Source organism: Helianthus annuus, chromosome 13, assembly GCF_002127325.2.
Source record: "Helianthus annuus cultivar XRQ/B chromosome 13, HanXRQr2.0-SUNRISE, whole genome shotgun sequence".
Lineage (NCBI taxonomy): Eukaryota > Viridiplantae > Streptophyta > Magnoliopsida > Asterales > Asteraceae > Helianthus > Helianthus annuus.
The window spans coordinates 12,891,921-12,910,572 of NC_035445.2; the positions used below are offsets into that span (position 1 = coordinate 12,891,921).

An 18,652-nucleotide genomic window follows, 5' to 3' on the forward strand; every position below is an offset into this window, starting at 1 on the left:
ACGGATGTACTTCTTGATGGCTTTTCGGGAGTGTCAACTTGGCTTGGGCTGATTTGCCAGTCCCCAGCCAGTCCCAGTTACCTAGTACTAGATAGTGTTTTTAGTAACTGAAAATCGGTCCCGATTGTTTGACACCAACAGTGACTAACGGTTAGTCTCTGATACACAAAAAATCAGTCCTCAATTTGTCCCCCGTTACCACGTCATTTCAGTTCCCGATGGCCGATACATGTCTTTGGTGACTACAAATTAGTCTCAAATACTATGATATTTCAGTCCCCAAAACATAACTTTAGCGACTGAAAATCAGTTGTTTAAATTGTGTATATATTGTTTTTAATACATTTCATTATGTTCATAATTCCATATTGATTCAGTTCTTAATAAGATGTTTCCGAGACTGAGAATCCGTCTCTAATTATCACGCCATTTTAGTTCTTGAAAATAAATCTCAAATACATTTTAATTGTAGTCCCAAAAGTCTGAAATCAGTCTATGATAACATTTGTTGTTCTCGAAGATAATACAAAAAAAGGTATCCATTCTAGACAAATGAAACCAAATGTATCTATAATATCATAGATAAATAATTTCAAATACAAATGGATTCAAAATATATACAAATGAAAATGTCTCTATTCATTTAACTTGTGACCTTTTTCTGTTTCCCCAAACAGCAATAAGTTTTCAAGGCATCTTTCCATTTAGCCTCCTCTACAATTGCACAAGAACACTTGATTGCTTCTTGATTGTTTGGTTTACCATTTTTCAACCCAATACCTTATAAACCTTAACAATCAACTGCACAACATACACGTGGCCATCTGATTCAAAGCATAATACCAAAAAAAAATCATCAGTATATAACAACTAGAAATTTATGTAATCAAATGTTAACTTTAAGATATACAAAACTACAGATAATTATAATTTACCCAATGATTAACAAAGTATACCTAAACAACAAGCATCAATCCAATCTTAAAACAAATCAAGCACAGTAATCAACAGAATAGATCAATAAACAACAATAAGTATTCGAAAGACATAAAATTATGGCTGATTGCAATTTACCCGGTGATTAACGAAGAGGACAGTAATCAATCGAGAGGATGTGTCAAAACTCTGACCATAACGGAGAACTAATCCGGCGGAAGCAACTCTTAACATCGTCAAAATAGTTTGCTTTATTAAATCCTTCGCAGAATATGAAACACCTTTGAAGATTCTCGAGTGCTAATGTGAACTGCCAGAACACAAAAGGCAAGTCAAAAGCCAGCAACACTTTTGCAAAATTCAATCATAGACTGAGATATGAAATCAGATACATACAATATCAAGAGCACAACTAAAATGAAACTTTAATACTAATTTTCCATTGGCCAATTGCATTGTTTTAACTCACATCTTGTATCATATGTACCTAAGCTTTTAAATATGGGAGTTCTACGTAAACAAAACTCTTAACTTGGAAGCACAAAAAGCATATAGAAACAATTAGGGGTGTAAACGAGCTGCGCTAGTCGAGATCGGCTCGAAACGAGTCGAGTTTAAATGAGTTTTCGCCCAAGCCTGAGCCTAAAAATAAGCTTGTCTAGTAAACGAGCCCAAGCTTCACTTATCAAGCTTGAGCTAGCTCGCGAGCCTAAACAATCATGTCATTTATATATGAAAAAATAAACAAATGACATATAAACATATGTATATATATTATGTCATATATAAATTTATAAATAATATTTCTATAACTTATATAGCAGTAAATAGATGCTTATAACATTGATATGGACTTGTGTATCATACCTTTAAAGATATAGCCACTCGAACTTAATCTGCACTTCAACCATATTATTCTTCTCATCTACCAGCAAGCAATAAAAACCCTAATTATCCACATTCAGAATCTCGAATTTACAAGCTTTAATCAGGAACAGAAAAAAAAATAAACATGTAAACTTCAAAATCAAAAACAAATTCGAACCACAAGTTAGTTGAATATCAAAGGGGAATATAAAACCTTTTGAATATGATCGGTGGTGACGTTTGTAGGAGGGAAACGAAGAAGACATCATGGGTTTGGGCATCATCAACTACTTCATTTCTCTTTCTAAATCAAAAACTTTAATTATTTTGGCGATTCAAGAAACCTAACTATCGATATTTAAAACTCTATGGACGGAACGGTGACGGAGTTACGTGACCTCTCAGTGTTGAAAACCGACTCTATTCTTGTAAAGTCGTTATGCCTCCTCTTTATTTTTACCCTAGCTTGTGATTTGGGACATGGGACAGATGATTTTTGGGGGTGGTAAGGAAAGCGCAAAAATGAATTCGTTTTAGGAATATGAATGAAAATGGGGAGGGAAATAGTTGGAAGGAAGAAGATTTAATTTCAACTAAAAGATTTTCAAAATTATTTTGGTACCAACTTTTGGCATTTTCTGTATCAGGCTAGTGCCGGTTTTTACTTTTATATACAGATAATGAACCAGACTGTACTTGTATTTTCAATACCAGCACCCGTTAACACCAAACTTATCCAACTTAAAAAGTAAAAATTATTATTATTATTATTATTATTATTATTATTATTATTATTATTATGATTATTATGATTATTATTATATTACAATAATACAAGTATTATAAAAACTATATATATTATTATATATTAAAAACACTATTAATTGACTTCTATTAATATATATATATATATATATATATACATAGGGGACCGCTAAAATGAAAACCACCTCAAGTTGTAAGAACTGCGCGAACCACTTTCTAGCCATTAGATCAAGATGATGGATGGATGAGATTAAAAGTATTTAAAAATAATAAAAAGTAGTTTTTGTCTTATTATGTCTTTAATATTATAATTGAAAAGCGTATTTAAGTAAAATTATTTTTTTTGTCTTTTTATATATATTATATTTAATTGTGTTTTTGTCCTATTCATTAATTGCTTTTTTATTACTTTTATTTTTTAAACATAATTCCTTTATTAAAAAACATTTTTAAATTCAGATTGTTTAAAAGATTTTTATACTTTTTACAATTTAAGTTTTACGTTAAAATTTTACGTTTTACGTTTTTTTGATGAGCCGTTTTTAACGCGGTTTTTTAACGCGGTTTTTTAACGCGACGTTTTTCAAGCGTCGTTGTTTACGCGCCGCTTTTTAACGCGCCGTTTTTTTAAGGCGTCGTTTTCTCAATCGCCGTTTTTTTAACGCGCCGTTTTTTACACGTTTTTTACGCGCCGTTTTTTCGACGTTTTTTAACGCGCCGTTTTTTACGCTCGGCGTCGTTTTTCTCAAGCACCGTTTTTTTTACGCGCCGTTTTCTACGCTCGGCTTATGCAACTCGTCGTTTTTTCAACGCGACGTTTTTTTTACGTTAACGTTATTTACGTTTTACGCGCCGGTTTTTTACGTTAACGTTTTTTTACGTTTTACACGCCGGTTTTCTACGTTAACGTTTTTTACGTTTTTACGTTTTACGCGCCGGTTTTTCAATGACATTTACGTAAAACTTTTTACGTTTTACGAAAAACTTTTTACGTTTTACGAAAAAAATTACGTTTTACGTAAAACTTTTTACGTTTTACGTAAAACTTTTTACGTTTTACATAAAACTTTTTACGTTTTACATTTTACGTAAAACTTACGAAAAAAATTACGTAACACTTTTTACGCTTCACGTTTTTTACGTTTTATGATAAAAAGTTTACGGTTTACGTTAAAAAGTTTTACGTTTTACGTTTGACGTAAAACTTTTTACGTGCACTTTTTTCGTTGTACACTTTTTTCGTTTTACTTTACAAATTTTAAACTTTTTACTTTTTAAGTTTTACGTTAAACTTTTTACGTTTTACGTTTTACGTAAAAGTTTTTACGCTTTACGTTAAAATGTTTTACGTAGAACTTTTTACGTTTTACGTAAAACTTTTTACGTTTTACGTTTTATGTTAAAAAGTTTACGGTTTAACTTTTTTTTTACAAAACTTTTTTACGAAAAAACAAACGCACGCAGAAATCGCAAACTCGGGAGGTGTCTCAGATATATTGTTATCATCATCGACTAGGGGTAAAATAATAAAAAACTAACAACATCAAAACAAAAGTTTATATCGAAAAAAAAAAACGGGGTTTGGCTCAGATTATCCGATAATCAAAAGGCTGCAAAAGTGGGGTTGCAGGTTAAAAAACCTACCCTCCGTCGTCCTTGTCGCGCCATCGTCATCAAAATCTACGTTTTTTTTTTGCATCATCGCCACCCAAAATCGATCGTATCAAAACTCATAGATTCAAAGAACACCAATCACCAACAGATCTAAAACCAACAGATCAATACCAACAGATCTAAACCAAACAGATCAATACCAACATATCAAGCCCACAAATCCACTGATAAAAAATCACCAGAAAATCAAGAAACATAGTTCACTGATCAAACAAAAATCACCAGGAAATCAAAAATCATTGATCAAAAATCAACAAGAACAAACCCATAGAGTTCATCGGACAAAAATCTAGAAACCCTATCAAACAAAAATGAAACCCCATCAAAAATCAAGAAACCCCCAACTCAAACCTGGATCCGGCGACCTCCGTCGCTCACGGCGGCGCTGCCGCCGGCCCTCCACCAGCCAACAACCCACTGTTAGAACCACTACCGCCAACCAAATCATAGATCGGGACACTTGAGAGGAATTAGTGATTTAGAAACAAAGGAAAAACACCACCACCGCCTTCATCCACCGCCACCAACCACAAATCCACCACCACCAAACACCAGTCTCAAAGGGGGCGGCGGAGAGGAAAGGGAGGCAGAAGATGCCGCCGGAGAGACGCCGCCACCAACCCCCAAATGTTATAAACAAACATAACCGTCGAACACCGGCTCGGATCTTGAAAACAATGGAACTCGAAACACCGGCGACATCAGACTATGGGGTTATGGTGGTGTTCTGGTTGAGGATCGGGGATGCGGCGGAGGTAAAGGCGGTGGTTCGATGGTTGTTGTGGAGGAGGAGGTGTGGGGTTGATTTCTTCTCCAACATTGAGTTTCTTCATCAGATGAAGATGAATATTTGAGTTTCTTTGAGGAGAGATACACAGAGGAGAGAGACGAAATGATATTTAAAAAGTGATGAGACTTTAAGTAGACATAAAGAGAGAGGGTGTGAATTAAATGAAGAGAGAGAGGGTGGGATTAGACATTTGGGGTAAATGACCAAACTACCCTTTTCGTTGGCAAAATATGATTGGTGGAGAGTGGTTCTCATGGTTCTTACAACTGGAGGTGGTTTTCATTTTAGCGGCTCCCTTTATATATATATATATATATATATATATATATATATATATATATATATATATATATATAGGGAGAGGATCATGAGAAAACTACATATAAACGAGAAAACTAGAAAACTAACTAAAAAAGCAAAAAAAAAAAAAAAAAAAAAAAAGCTAAAAAACATACCATTTTTTTTTACAAATTTTAATAAAAAAATCGCTAGTTTTTATGCATAGAAAAAAAATTTCAAAAAAAAAAAAATTTGTTGTACTGCACATGTGCAATATATGTGTACTACACATGTGCACTATATCCGTAATAGTGCACATGTGCAATACAACCAAAAACTTTTTTATAAAAAGCTGTGATTTTTTTATAAAAATTAAAAAAAAATTGGCATGTTTTTTTTGGCTTTTTTAGTTAGTTTTTTGGTTTTCTCATTTAAACTAGTTTTCTCATGATCCATCCCCTATATATATATATATATATATATATATATATATATATATATATATATATATTTGTTAAAATGGGTCATGTACGCTCATGGTTGACGATGTATCACTATATTTGACCACGGTGCACCGCTATAACGGGTGCATCGAGCGGCTCACGAGCTGCTTTGTATCAGCTTAAGAAAAAGCTCAAAATGAGCCGAGCTTGAGCTTGAGCCTAAGTTAAAGTTTGTTTATTTATGGACCTTGAACTCGAGTCTGTCATGTGAAGCTCTTCAGGCTTGTCGAGTCGTATCGAGCTTCAGAGTAACATTAGTTTTTTTTAATATTTAATAACAATAAACCTTTATTTTAAGTTGTCTAATAAACGAGCCGAGTCGAGCTTATTTAAACTTGTTTATGAGCCAAGCACGAACCAAAAAATAAGCTTGTTTAGTAGACGATCTCGAGTTCGAGCTTCACTTATCGAGCTCGCGAGCCTAAACGAGTCTATTATTTATATTATTTTATTCAATATATTAATTAATAGATGCTAAACGAGCCGAACTCAAGCTTGAAGAACTAGCAACAAGCCGAGCACGGGCTCGACTTGGCCCATTTGCAAGACACGCCCGAACTCGACTAGGCTTGAGCCTGACTAGTAAGTAGGTTTTTCAAGCTTCGCTTTCACGCATTTACTATTTATTAAATAGTTTAATTATATTTATAAGTTTTTATATAATTTTTAACTTATATTTTTTTTATATATAACATAATATGTATATAAAATACTTATTGTATTGAAGTATTATATTATGATAATAATTATTCATAAATATATTAATTTGTATTAAATAAACATTACATAAATATCATACTCATTAAGCCTCACAACTTTAATAAACAAAGCTCGGGCTGATTTATAAAGAAAAAATCGTGGTTTTGAAACTAAATATAAGTCCCCATTATGGTCCGTCACAATAACTATGAGTACTAATTTTTAGTTTGTAATATTTTTATTTGAAACACCATAATTTGTGTCTATTATTAGAGACTAATTATTTGTCATTATTTCTCCCGTCTATAAAAAATCATTGGAGACTAAATATTAGTTCCTAATAAGGTTTCGGAAAGATCTTTAAGCTTGATGTCACAGTCCCAGTCCCAGTCTCAGTCTGTAACACCCCGACCCGAATAGGGCTGACGTGTCACTCTTACAAATATCAGAACTAAAACCAATCCATAACATGAAAGATCCTAATTACATTTATTACATTACTGAAATAAAGAATCTTGGCCAGCAACTTCCTAACGCTCCTCACTGAAATCCTAAATCATTCCATATTACCTGTAAAACAAATAGGGAAAACAAAAAAAAAATACGGCTGAGCCAAAAATTGCCCAGTAATGGAGAAATCAAAAGTACAAGTAAAGTCATATCAGCGGAAGCAAAACACAAAAGAACATAACTGAGACCGAATTGAAATGATTACTGACACGGGTACTGAAAAACAGATGCAGACACAACACTGATACAAAAACTAATACACGAACTGATCTGAAACTGTAACGGACACTGATACAGAAATAGAAAGCAGTCATATACATAACCGATTCCGAACCCAATACAAAACCGATGTAGAGACTTATACATTGTTGACCATGATGACTAAAACCATTTTTCTTGTATAAACCTATTCATTTAATCATTTAATAATGCTATTATTTTAAATTTGCGGTACTTGGCAAAACTGTTTTCTTATTTGAACATTTGAATTTTATCAAGATATAGTAATTTATCATATTTAATAACAAATCGTTATTACACAAAATTAACAAATTTTCTAACTATGAAAACCTTATATATAAAAGAATAGAGTAAGTTGAATAACCTAGATTTCTAAACAAAATACTTATTATAAATTTCAAAAACCGACATGGGAAACCGATACAGATACTGAGTCAAAACACATATAACTTATCATAACATAATCAGAAACAGAACATATTCAAATACTGAAACATATACTAACTTACACGACGGATATATCGACAAAATAAGTCGTGTAACACAGAAGCACCCAGAGCCAGAAACAACCAAACAGGTACACAGCTAGCTAGTCCATGCAGCTATGAGACGGTGAGTGCGGTGTGCACCCATTGTTCCATCTCCACAAACCAAACCAAACCAAACCAAACCAAACATGCTCAGGTGACAGAGTACAAAAACTAAAGCTATTTACAGGCAACTGAACGTAATGCTAACGAGAACATGCAACAATGATTACAATTGCTAAAGTCTATTGCATGCTACTATGAACTTATCAACTAACGGAAACAGACAAAATCCGTACTGCAAAGTAACGGATATGATTAACATAAATACTATGATGTGAAGACCAAAGAATCCGTACCAAGAGTAACGAAAATAAAATTATACTATGATGTAAACGAAACAGAATCCGTACCTTAACAGCGAAAAGCGTAACAAATCTTAAGCTTGACTCAAACGTCACGAAACCCTACAATATGTTTACGTAGCAAGTTATATTCATTTCATTTCCTCTTTATTTTATTTATTTATTTTCAACGACTTACTGTTATTGCTAAACAGATCCCTAACAAGGTCATGAAACTTAGAATTTATTACAATAATAACTTATCACGCATACCCTTCTATTATTTATCTTATTTATAAAAATCTCATTATTATCCTTTTATAAGTATTTCTCTTTCAAACGAAAGAATTTATATAAAATTTCCTTATGCTTTCGCAAAAGTAGGATATATTTTATTCGTTGTCCATACACAAAGAGAGAATGCTTATAAGTGGCTCCATGTTTGACAGTTTAAATTACTATTCGGTGGGTAAAGCAAAATGTAATATAAATTTATTTACTTAAATAATAAATATATTAAGTGGTTTCATAAAATACTACTAAATGAATATGGCATAGCTTTCTGAAATCACCAATTTTAATGATTCTAGAGTGTACGTCAATTCAATTCATACTACCCTTCAAGACTTCAAATATTAATAAAATAGTAATAAATTTAGGGACCAAAAAATAAAGCTATGTATACTGTATGCCTATTAAAACAACATATATATCATTCTACTCATATTTACACCTTCTATATAATCACTTTGCAGAGAGATTATCCATACCCATATTCCCACTTCGATTATATATATATAAGAGCAGAAAGACAATTGGCGAGTATGAATACCGTGTATCGGACTAGGATGTGAATCGATGGAACTGAATGAAAGACTGTGCAGAACCTCGGTGTGTCAGATCGGTTTCAAGTGGCGACAATGGTGGCTCAACTATTCGAAAAGAACCGAACAGATCAAGGCGGCGGTTGCGGTGGTTGTACGACGACTTATGCGGGTCGGAGGAGGTTCTGGCAGAAATAATGACATGGTGGCCGCGGGATCGCGAACCCAGCAATGGTGGCGAACGGCTCTTGGCGGTAAGGTTGTGCGGTATTTTTTTTTCCGAATAATCAAGGGTCGAGGGTGTCGAAATAGAGTGGTTTCGAAGATGGTCGCGTCTATGAGGGTGTGAGCGAGTATATGGTTTGAAGACATGTATTTATAACATAAAAGAAATCAATGCTTTCGCATAAGGAAATCTCGTTTTTTAAACTTTCCAAGTTGGAATCGATTTATATGGAATTATCTATACGCGTTTTTGATGAAAAGGAGTCTAGGTTCCTGAATTTGTGAACATGGTAACCTTCAATCACGAGAAATCAGTGGCAAATAATCAAAAGGGAAATTGATGCAGTTTCACGTGCAATCAAATGGCTCAAGATCACTTGATTAATCAAAGACGATAAAACGAACCAAAGGGTTCAAGAACAAAGTTCTTATCATTAAAAATCAATCAAAAACTAAAAAACAATAAACCCTAGATGCCCTATTTATAACCATGAAAAAAGATAAAATAGGAAATTCAAATTTTAAATAAAAATATAAGATATGCTGATATGCTACTGCATCAGCATATCTTATATTTTTATTTAAAATTTGAATTTCCTATTTTATCTTTTTTCATGGTTATAAATAGGGCATCTAGGGTTTATTGTTTTTTAGTTTTTGATTGATTTTTAATGATAAGAACTTTGTTCTTGAACCCTTTGGTTCGTTTTATCGTCTTTGATTAATCAAGTGATCTTGAGCCATTTGATTGCACGTGAAACTGCATCAGAAATGATAGAACGATGTTTGCTTGTTACCATCTTTTTGGGCGGCAAGTTGGTTGTTCAAAGGGAATTTGAAATTAAAAGAAAGTTGAATCACACATTCAAACTTATACGAATGAACTGTGATAGAAAGTTATTATATTTATTTGGTAGGATTTGTAATCTATGACCAATTACGAAAATAAAAAAAAATTGGAATGCATGAAAAGGAAATGAGACCAAGATGTTTGCTGTCATACTAGAGCTTATCATGTCAAGTATTAAATTACCATGAGATACGACATAATAAATTAATATGTCTAGAGTTCGCTAAGTTTCGTATGTTACACAGTCCCTCCCTGATGTTTCCCAAAAGATGGTAGAATATGCATAACATAATTGTACACCGAAAATTAGTCACCAATCATTTTCTATACCAAAAGGCGTTCAAAACTGAATATTAGTCCCTAATTTTGTCTGTCTTTAAAATATAAAGAACTGATATTCAGTCTCTAATATATTCCATCTACATTAGAGACTAAAGATTAGTCACCAACACGTATACGCCATTTTTCATTATAAAGGGAACATATTTGAGACTGAAATTTAGTAGCCAATAAGTGTCCCTCCATAAATCTATATGGCGCAAACATATCTGCGAATGAAATTTAGTCCCAAATAACGTGTCAAAATATTAGAGACTAATTTTTAGTAACTAACATATGTTGCGTAGAAATCAGTCCCCGATATTATTAGTGACTGATAAATCAGTCTTAGATATTATATATCAGTCCCTAATAGTTTAGTCTCTAATGGCCACTTTTCTTGTAGTGTTCATGGGGATAGCTGTACTCGATGTGTGCAAAATGCAACATATAAATTACGTCAATTGTGACATAAAACTAACCCTTTTTTAGTACGAATGTTGGAAAAAGTGTGTTTTTGTCTTCCTTTTGTATTTTCAGGATTAAATGAGCTCAAATGAACAAAAGAAGCAAAAAGGCAGCTAAATCTAACATAAATACAAGAAAAGGAACAAACGTGGCATGCCCGACCCCCCGACAACATGTTCCCAAGCAAAAACAAGATAAAAGAAGGCTGAACACGCCCCGTGCTCAGTGAGCACGGGGGCGTGCCCAAGTGTCTGCAGAAAAGACAAAGCTGTAGAAGCTTCTATCACCCACCATGGGGGCGTGCCCAGCGGACACGTGGCCGTGGTCAACTCTAAGATTCGCAGAATCTGAGGAAATCTTGATAGTACAGATACGCTTCTGCACACGGGGCCGTGCCCAGCGAACACGGGGGCGTGGTCGACTAATGCAGACAAACTGCAATTAATGAAGAAAGAGAAGATGGGTGGACACGGGGCCGTGCCCAATAGACACGGGGCCATGTCCGAGCTTCTGTGCAGGCTATAAATAGGGGTGCTTGGCTCATTTGCAAACCATCCCTTGGCACACCACCTCTCTCACACTCCACCACCACCACAACACAATCATCCACCACTATCATCCATCATCCATCATAGAGTGTGTGAGTAGTCTTGGGATCCAAGATTGATCGTAAGAGTTCTTGACAATCAAAGGCCATGTTTGCCTAAGTCTCTTACATCACTTGGTGAAGACAAGTGTCTAGTGTAATACTTTTTATTTTTAATCTTTTCGCACTTTTTATTTGGTTATATATTAATGACTTTAATAACTAGTTTCTTATGTTGAAGGTGAATCTTCCTTATCATTTGTCCGTGGTGTCTTGGCATTATTTACTGTCTATATAAAATAAAAGATTTTCACCATTCATATCTCCACGGTCTATATGGAGATATGTTGGCTACCTAGTCGGGGTTTAAGGGAATGGTTTGGTAAGAGTCCTGCCTTGTTCAGTGTATAGATCCTGCAAGGACCTGCGTCAAATTTAGTAGGACCTCCTTCAATACCCACTGGTATTGGATGGCGGGGGTCCAAACTCTTTGATCCCCTCATATGTAAGCTACTATTAAAACTTTAACCCGGCTACTAAGGACTGTATCCCTGCTGACTCAGACTACTTAGCCGAGGGTAACGTCACCTTCAAAAGAGGGGCCTACCACATTACGCATTAATAACTTAATTAATTATCTTTCAATAATCCAACCCTTTAGGATTGTATCCTTGCTGACTCAAACTACTGGGTTGAGGGTAACGTCACATTCAAAAGAGGGGCCTACTACAATAACTAAGATAATCTCTTAAAAAGTGCAAAAGTGCAGAAATAATTAAAGGTTACACTAAACATGAGTCGGATCCAAGTGATTCATCTTGTCTATCTGTTTTTATTTTATTTTATTTTTCAGCATTTTAGTTAGTTTTATTTTTCTAGTTTAAAAACCTTTTTCTAAACCTTTGATTTGATTAGACGTTGAGGATAAACCGGTATTAAAAGCTCTTGTGTCCTTGGACGACCTCGGTATCTTACCAACACTATACTACGCTCACGATGGGTGCACTTGCCCATATGTGTGTTTAGTGTTAGTAAATATCGTGTTTTATAAACTTAAAACTTGGCTAAGAAAGTGTTAAAAGGCTTAAAATATACATTAGAAACTATACGACACTTCACACGCATCAAGTTTTTGGCGCCGTTGCCGGGGACACAAGGATTTTAAGAAAGTTAGGAGTCAACGGCCTAAACGTTTTTTTTCTAATTTTTCTGATTTTTTTAGGATTTTTCTTAGATTTTCAACTTCTGCAGAACTCAGCACGGGCTGTGCCCGCTGAACACGCCCCATGCCAAATCTTTGGAACTGGCAATCCTGTTTTAAGTTAGACAGTAAGCTGAACACGGGGCCGTGCCCACTCAACACGTCCCGTGCCCAAGTTTCAGTGACTGAAAACAGAACCGTAAGATCTCGACGGTTGGTAATTTCTGACACAAACATGAGTGATACTGATATTTTTTACTTTCGGCACTCTTATGGTACGTGGTGTCAAATATGTGGTGGCTCTCATAAAGATTTAGAATGTTATTTTCTAAATTATAAACCCATTGTATAGATCCATTGTTTTCCTGTAGCCTTAAGAGGGGCGAAAGTAAAAATAATCCCTATCTCTCCCTCGAATGCTCTCAACCGGATCTTCTAGGAGAAATGCTTCTTGATGAACTATTTCAAATGGAAGGTTTAATTCTTAATTGGTTAAAAGAACTTGAGTTAGACTTTCTATCTCAAGACGATACCCAAGAAGAATTGTTAGGGTCGCATTCGAATAAAAACAATTTCGTTGTTCCCGATATTACCTCTAACTCTAGCGAAGACTTGAGTGATAGTCGTCCCTGTGTCGATTGTGCTGTGAAGGACTCCCCATCGACTTCGTTCGGTGCATACATAGACCTGAACGATTCGGCATACACCTTCTTTAATGAGAGCCTGGGAAAGGGTTGGACTTGTCTACCTACATTTAGCATAGGAATCACCCTCACCGATAACCTCTTGTGTTCTTGTCTTAATCTAGAATAATTAAGGTATCTCAGGCACTTTGGGGTTGTTCCATCCAGTAAGGAATCGCCCGATCCAGATAAGTTCCTTAGAAATAGACGAAACTTCATAAACAGACTCTAGACACGGGGCCGTGTCCAGGTCAACACGCCCCCGTGTCCACCAAAAGATTCCTTTCTGACTTTTTTTCAGAATACGGACAAAATGTGTCAGGACTATGACTGCACACGGGGCCTTGTCCAGCCGACACGGGGCCGTGTGGAGCGTGCTGCCGTTTTCTATAAATGCAGCCAAGAATCCTGCACATTTGGACTATTCCAGGGACAGAGATTTGGTGGATCTTCACATATACCATCCTATGTATTTTTTAAAAGAAGGTTCTCAACAACCATCTTGTCCTTTCCTCTCTTGTCCATTACCTCTTCTCCATTTCTTTTACCTCAACACCTCCATTAGAGCTTTAGATCACCATGATTTCAAGCTTTATTGTGATGTTTGTTAGGTTTTTGTTCAAGGAATCTTGTTAAAAATAAGTTTTATAACATTGTTTTAAGTTATTTCTGCTCAAAAATGCTTTAAAAGTTGGAAAAATAATTTAAAACTCCAAGATTCCTTGTTCCAAAAATCTGCAAAAAGGTGAACACGGGGCCGTGCTCATTGAGCACGGGGCCGTGTCCGAGGGTACTGTTTCATTAAAATGAACTCTTTTCCGTTTATTTTCGTAGAATGTCAAGCCAAAACAGTGGAACCTCTTTTACGCACTCCAGAAACAGTCGAAGGGAAAGAAGGTCTTCAATTGAAGCGACTCTCGTACGCTACGTGATGGCATTACGTGAGGCTCTTGATGAGAGACATCGGTATAGGAGGTCCTCATAGACCGTATAAATTATCTTACAGTGGGGTTGGAAAACAGTTTTCAAGAAATCAATCTCTTGCACCAGAGGTTGAACATTCTTGTAACACCTCCCATGGAACCAATCCTCCCTCAAGAGGATTGGAACCTAGCACTTAGAGTCAACAATCCTACCGGATGGGATGACATTCCAGCGGAGCCTCCTCTTGAAGATCTACAAGAAGTCCTGATGGAGGTTGCACTGATGTGTGTAAAATGCAACATATAAAACACATCAATTAAGGCATAAAACTAACCCTTTTTAAGTACTAATGTTGGAAAAAGAGTGTTTTTGTCTTCCTTTTGTATTTTCAGGATGAAATGAGCTCAAAATCACAAAAGAAGCAAAAAGACCACTAATTCTATCATAAATACAAGAAAAGGAACAAAAGTAAACTGCCCGGACCCTCAACGGCACCTCCCAAGACAAAGAGAAGAGAACAGAAGGCTGAACACGCCCCGTGTCCAGTGAACACGGGGGCGTGCCCAGGAAGCAGCAGAAAAGACAAACCAGTAGAAGCTTCCATTGCTCACCACGGGGCCGTGCCCAGCGGACACGGGGGCGTGTTGAAAGTACAGCAGGCGCATTAATTGTAATTCGCAATTACAGTTAATGAAGAGAGAGAATGTCAGACGGGCACGGGGCCGTGTCCAGCGGACACGGGGCCGTGTCCAGCGTTCTGTTCAGCCTATAAATAGAGGAGCTTGGTTTCATTCTCTCTCGTCCCTTGGCACACCACCTCTCTCACACTTCATCCACCACCCATCACCACCATAACACCATCATCCACCACCATCATCCATTGTCCATCATAGAGTGTGTGAGTCGTCTCGGGATCCAAGATTGATCGTAAGAGTTCTTGACAATCAAGGCCATGTTTGCCTAAGTCTCTTACATCACTTGGTGAAGACAAGTGTTTAGTATAATACTTTTTATTTTTAATCTTTTGCACTTTTTATTTGGTTTTGTATTAATGACTTTAATAACTAGTTACTTATGTTGAAGGTGATCTTTCCTTATCGTTTGTCCGTGGTGTCTTGGCATTATTTTACTGTCTATATAAAATAAAAGATTTTCACCATTCATATCTCCACGGTCTATATGGAGGTATGTTGACTACCTGGTCGGGGGTTAAGGGAACGGTTTGGTAAAGGTCTTGCCCTTGTTCAGCGTTTAGAGGTCCTGCTTGGGACCTGGGTCAAATTTAGTAGGATCTCCTTCAATGCCCATAGGTATTGGATGGCGGGGATCCAAACTCTTTGACCCCCTCATAAGCTAACTACTATTAATACTATAACCCGGCTATTTAGGACTGTATCCCTGCTGACTCAGACTACTTAGCCGAGGGTAACGTCACCGCCGAAAACGGGGCCTACCATAATTTGCATTAATAACTTAATTCATTATCTTTCAATAATCCGACCCTTTAGGATTGTATCCTTGCTGACTCAAACTACTGGGTTGAGGGTAACGTCGCCTTCGAAAAAGGGGCCTACTACAATAACTAAGATAATCTCTTAAACAAGTGCAAAAGTGCGAAAATAATCAAAGGTTATACTAATACACGTGTCGGATCCAAGTGATTCATCTTGTCTATCTGTTTTTATTTTATTTTTATTTTTCAGCATTTAGTTAGTTTTTATTTTTCTTAGTTTAAAACATTTTTCTAACTTTTTGATTTGATTAGACGTTGAGGATAAACCGGTATTAAAAGCTCTTGTGTCCTTGGACGACCTCGGTATCTTACCAACACTATACTACGTCCACGATGGGTGCACTTGCCCATATGTGTGCTTAGTGTTAGTAAATATCGTGTTTTATAAATTTAAAACTTGGCTAAAAGTGTAAAAAGGGCTTAAATATATATCTAAAAACATATATACACTAACACGCATCAAGTTTTTGGCGCCGCTGCCGGGGACACAAGGATTTTAAGAAAGCTTAAAATCGACGGCCTAATCAGTTTTTCAAAACTTTTTTTTAAAACGCGCGCATTTTTTTTCTGCATTTTAGTTTAGTTTTGCATTTACAGTAGCTTGAACACGGGGCCGTGCTCGCTGAACACGCCCCCGTGCTGCATATTTTTAGAGTAGATACCCAGATACAGAGTCTGACCACGGGGCCGTGTTCACTCAACACGCCCCCGTGCTCAACGTGACCAGTTAATTTAATTAAAACGCCCAGATACAGTCCCTGAACACGGGGCCGTGTTCACCCAACACGGGGCCGTGTCCAGCTTCTGTTTCCGTCTTATTTTTGTTTTCTGGTCCCGAGACTCAGTTGTAGTCTGTTGAGTGATTCCTATGGATCAATACTCAAGAGATTACAACTACACCTATGATGAGGATGATTATAGAGGTAATTATTGCACTAATTGTCGTAATGCACGCTCGGTTCAATATAATAACTCATATCAACCATCCAATTCATACAACCATTATGAGGAGCCCAGGTACGAGCCACCAACTTCATACACATCCTATGAAGACCAAAGGTATGAACCTCCTTCCTCATACTCATATTTTGATGAACCAAGGTATGAGCCTTCATACTCATACTTTGAAGATTCAACATATGAGCCACCACCTTCATACACTTATTATGAGGAACCATGGCGTGAGCAACCCACCTCATATGAGTACTATGAAGAGCAAAGTTTCGACCCTTATTCATCATACACTTACAATGAAGAACAATGGTGTGAACCATCTACTTCATATGAGTACTATGAGGAACCAAGGATCGAACAACCGGATTCAAGCTTAGAGGATCCAAATTCTTTCAATCTCACCGAAGTAACTAATAGGATATTAGAACACATTAAAACTATCGAACGTTGCATGAAAGAATCTCGCGCAAGGGAAGAGGAATCTCGCGCAAGAGAAGAGCTAAAAAATGATAAAAACGTAGAGATAGTTGAAAGTGTGAAAATGGAAGAACAAGAAAGTGAAAAACAGACACATGAGTTAAACAACGAAAATGGTGAGTCCGATAATGTTAAAATTCAAGAAGAGTCTAATTTAGAGGAAATTATTCTCTTGTCACCTACTTTCGAAAACCATTGTTTAATAACCCCTCATGCCAAGTTTTTAAAAGAGTTAAACACTAGTGCTAAAATCAAAGAAATAGTAAGTGTTAAGTTAACTAATGATCAAACCTCGCTAATAAAGGAAGATCCTTTTGAAATTAACATCACACCGGTTCCATGTTTCTTTCAAAATTCATTTATTAGTAATGTCACTATTGATAAAGATCTTTGTGTTAACATAATGCCCAACTACATTTTTGAAAAGTTAAGTATTAGTGATTTTACTCCACTTCGAATACCCATTTTTCTATCCGACCGAAAAGTAATAAAATCAATCGGTGTAGTCGAAGATATTTTGGTTCAAACAAATCAAATGGTAATCCCAACCGACTTCGTCATCTTAGATGATGCCCCCCTAGTCTTGGGAAAACCTTTTGTACAAACTCACAAAGCTTTGAAAAACCGGAAATTCAACAATCTAACTCTTCAATTAGGGGCATTCAAAAGGAGCATAGATCTTGAGCGTTCAATGAAATATCCTTTTGGCAACAATGACCCCCTAATTGAAGATGAAGCGGAACCACCTGATACAAACCACGAGGAAGACCACTTTGTCGACGAAGAGGTAGCCATAGAACAAACTTTTAAAGTTCTTGATCTAAATGAGCCACAAAATAAGGTGTCTCCTAAAGACCCATCCATCGAGCTCAAAGAACTCCCTAAGGGTTTGGAATATGCTTTTCTAGGCAAAGATGGTAGTTTACCTGTAATTATTTCGTCTAAATTAACTAGCATAGAAAAAGAAAAATTAGTTAACCTACTTAAAAAACACAAAAATGCGATCGCTTGGAAGCTTGTAGATATTAAGGGAATAAGTCCTTCCATGTGCACGCACAAAATTTTAATGAATGATGACTACAAAACGGTGATTCAACCACAACGAAGAGTGAACCCCAATGTTCAAGAAGTGGTTAAAAATGAAGTCATCAAACTACTCGACGCCGGACTAATCTACCCTATCTCCGATAGCCCGTGGGTAAGTCCCGTCCAAGTAGTCCCAAAGAAAGGAGGTATGACGGTAATAACTAACGAGAAAAATGAATTAATACCCACAAGAACCGTCACAGGATGGAGAGTCTGTATAGACTATAGGAGATTAAATGAAGCAACGAGGAAAGACCACTTTCCTTTGCCCTTCATTGATCAAATGTTAGAAAGATTATCCGGTCATAAATTTTATTGTTTCTTAGATGGTTTTTCAGGTTACTTCCAAATACCGATAGCACCAGAAGACCAAGAGAAAACAACTTTCACATGCCCCTACGGAACTTTT

At 36.1% G+C, this 18,652-nt stretch overlaps 2 long non-coding RNA genes across 2 annotated transcripts; both read right to left on the bottom strand.

Moving 5' to 3' along the window:
- Positions 1 to 546: 546 nt before the first annotated feature.
- Positions 547 to 2,317, bottom strand: LOC110902497. Its single transcript, XR_002571154.2, has 3 exons — positions 1,804 to 2,317; positions 1,075 to 1,246; positions 547 to 824 (listed from the first exon to the last, which is right to left on the bottom strand). It is a non-coding gene; the product is annotated as an uncharacterized LOC110902497 (long non-coding RNA).
- A 4,632-nt stretch (positions 2,318 to 6,949) lies between these two features.
- On the bottom strand, positions 6,950 to 9,286 carry LOC118485584. The gene is made up of 3 exons (XR_004876829.1): positions 8,967 to 9,286; positions 8,204 to 8,257; positions 6,950 to 7,083 (listed from the first exon to the last, which is right to left on the bottom strand). It is a non-coding gene; the product is annotated as an uncharacterized LOC118485584 (long non-coding RNA).
- Positions 9,287 to 18,652: the final 9,366 nt, after the last annotated feature.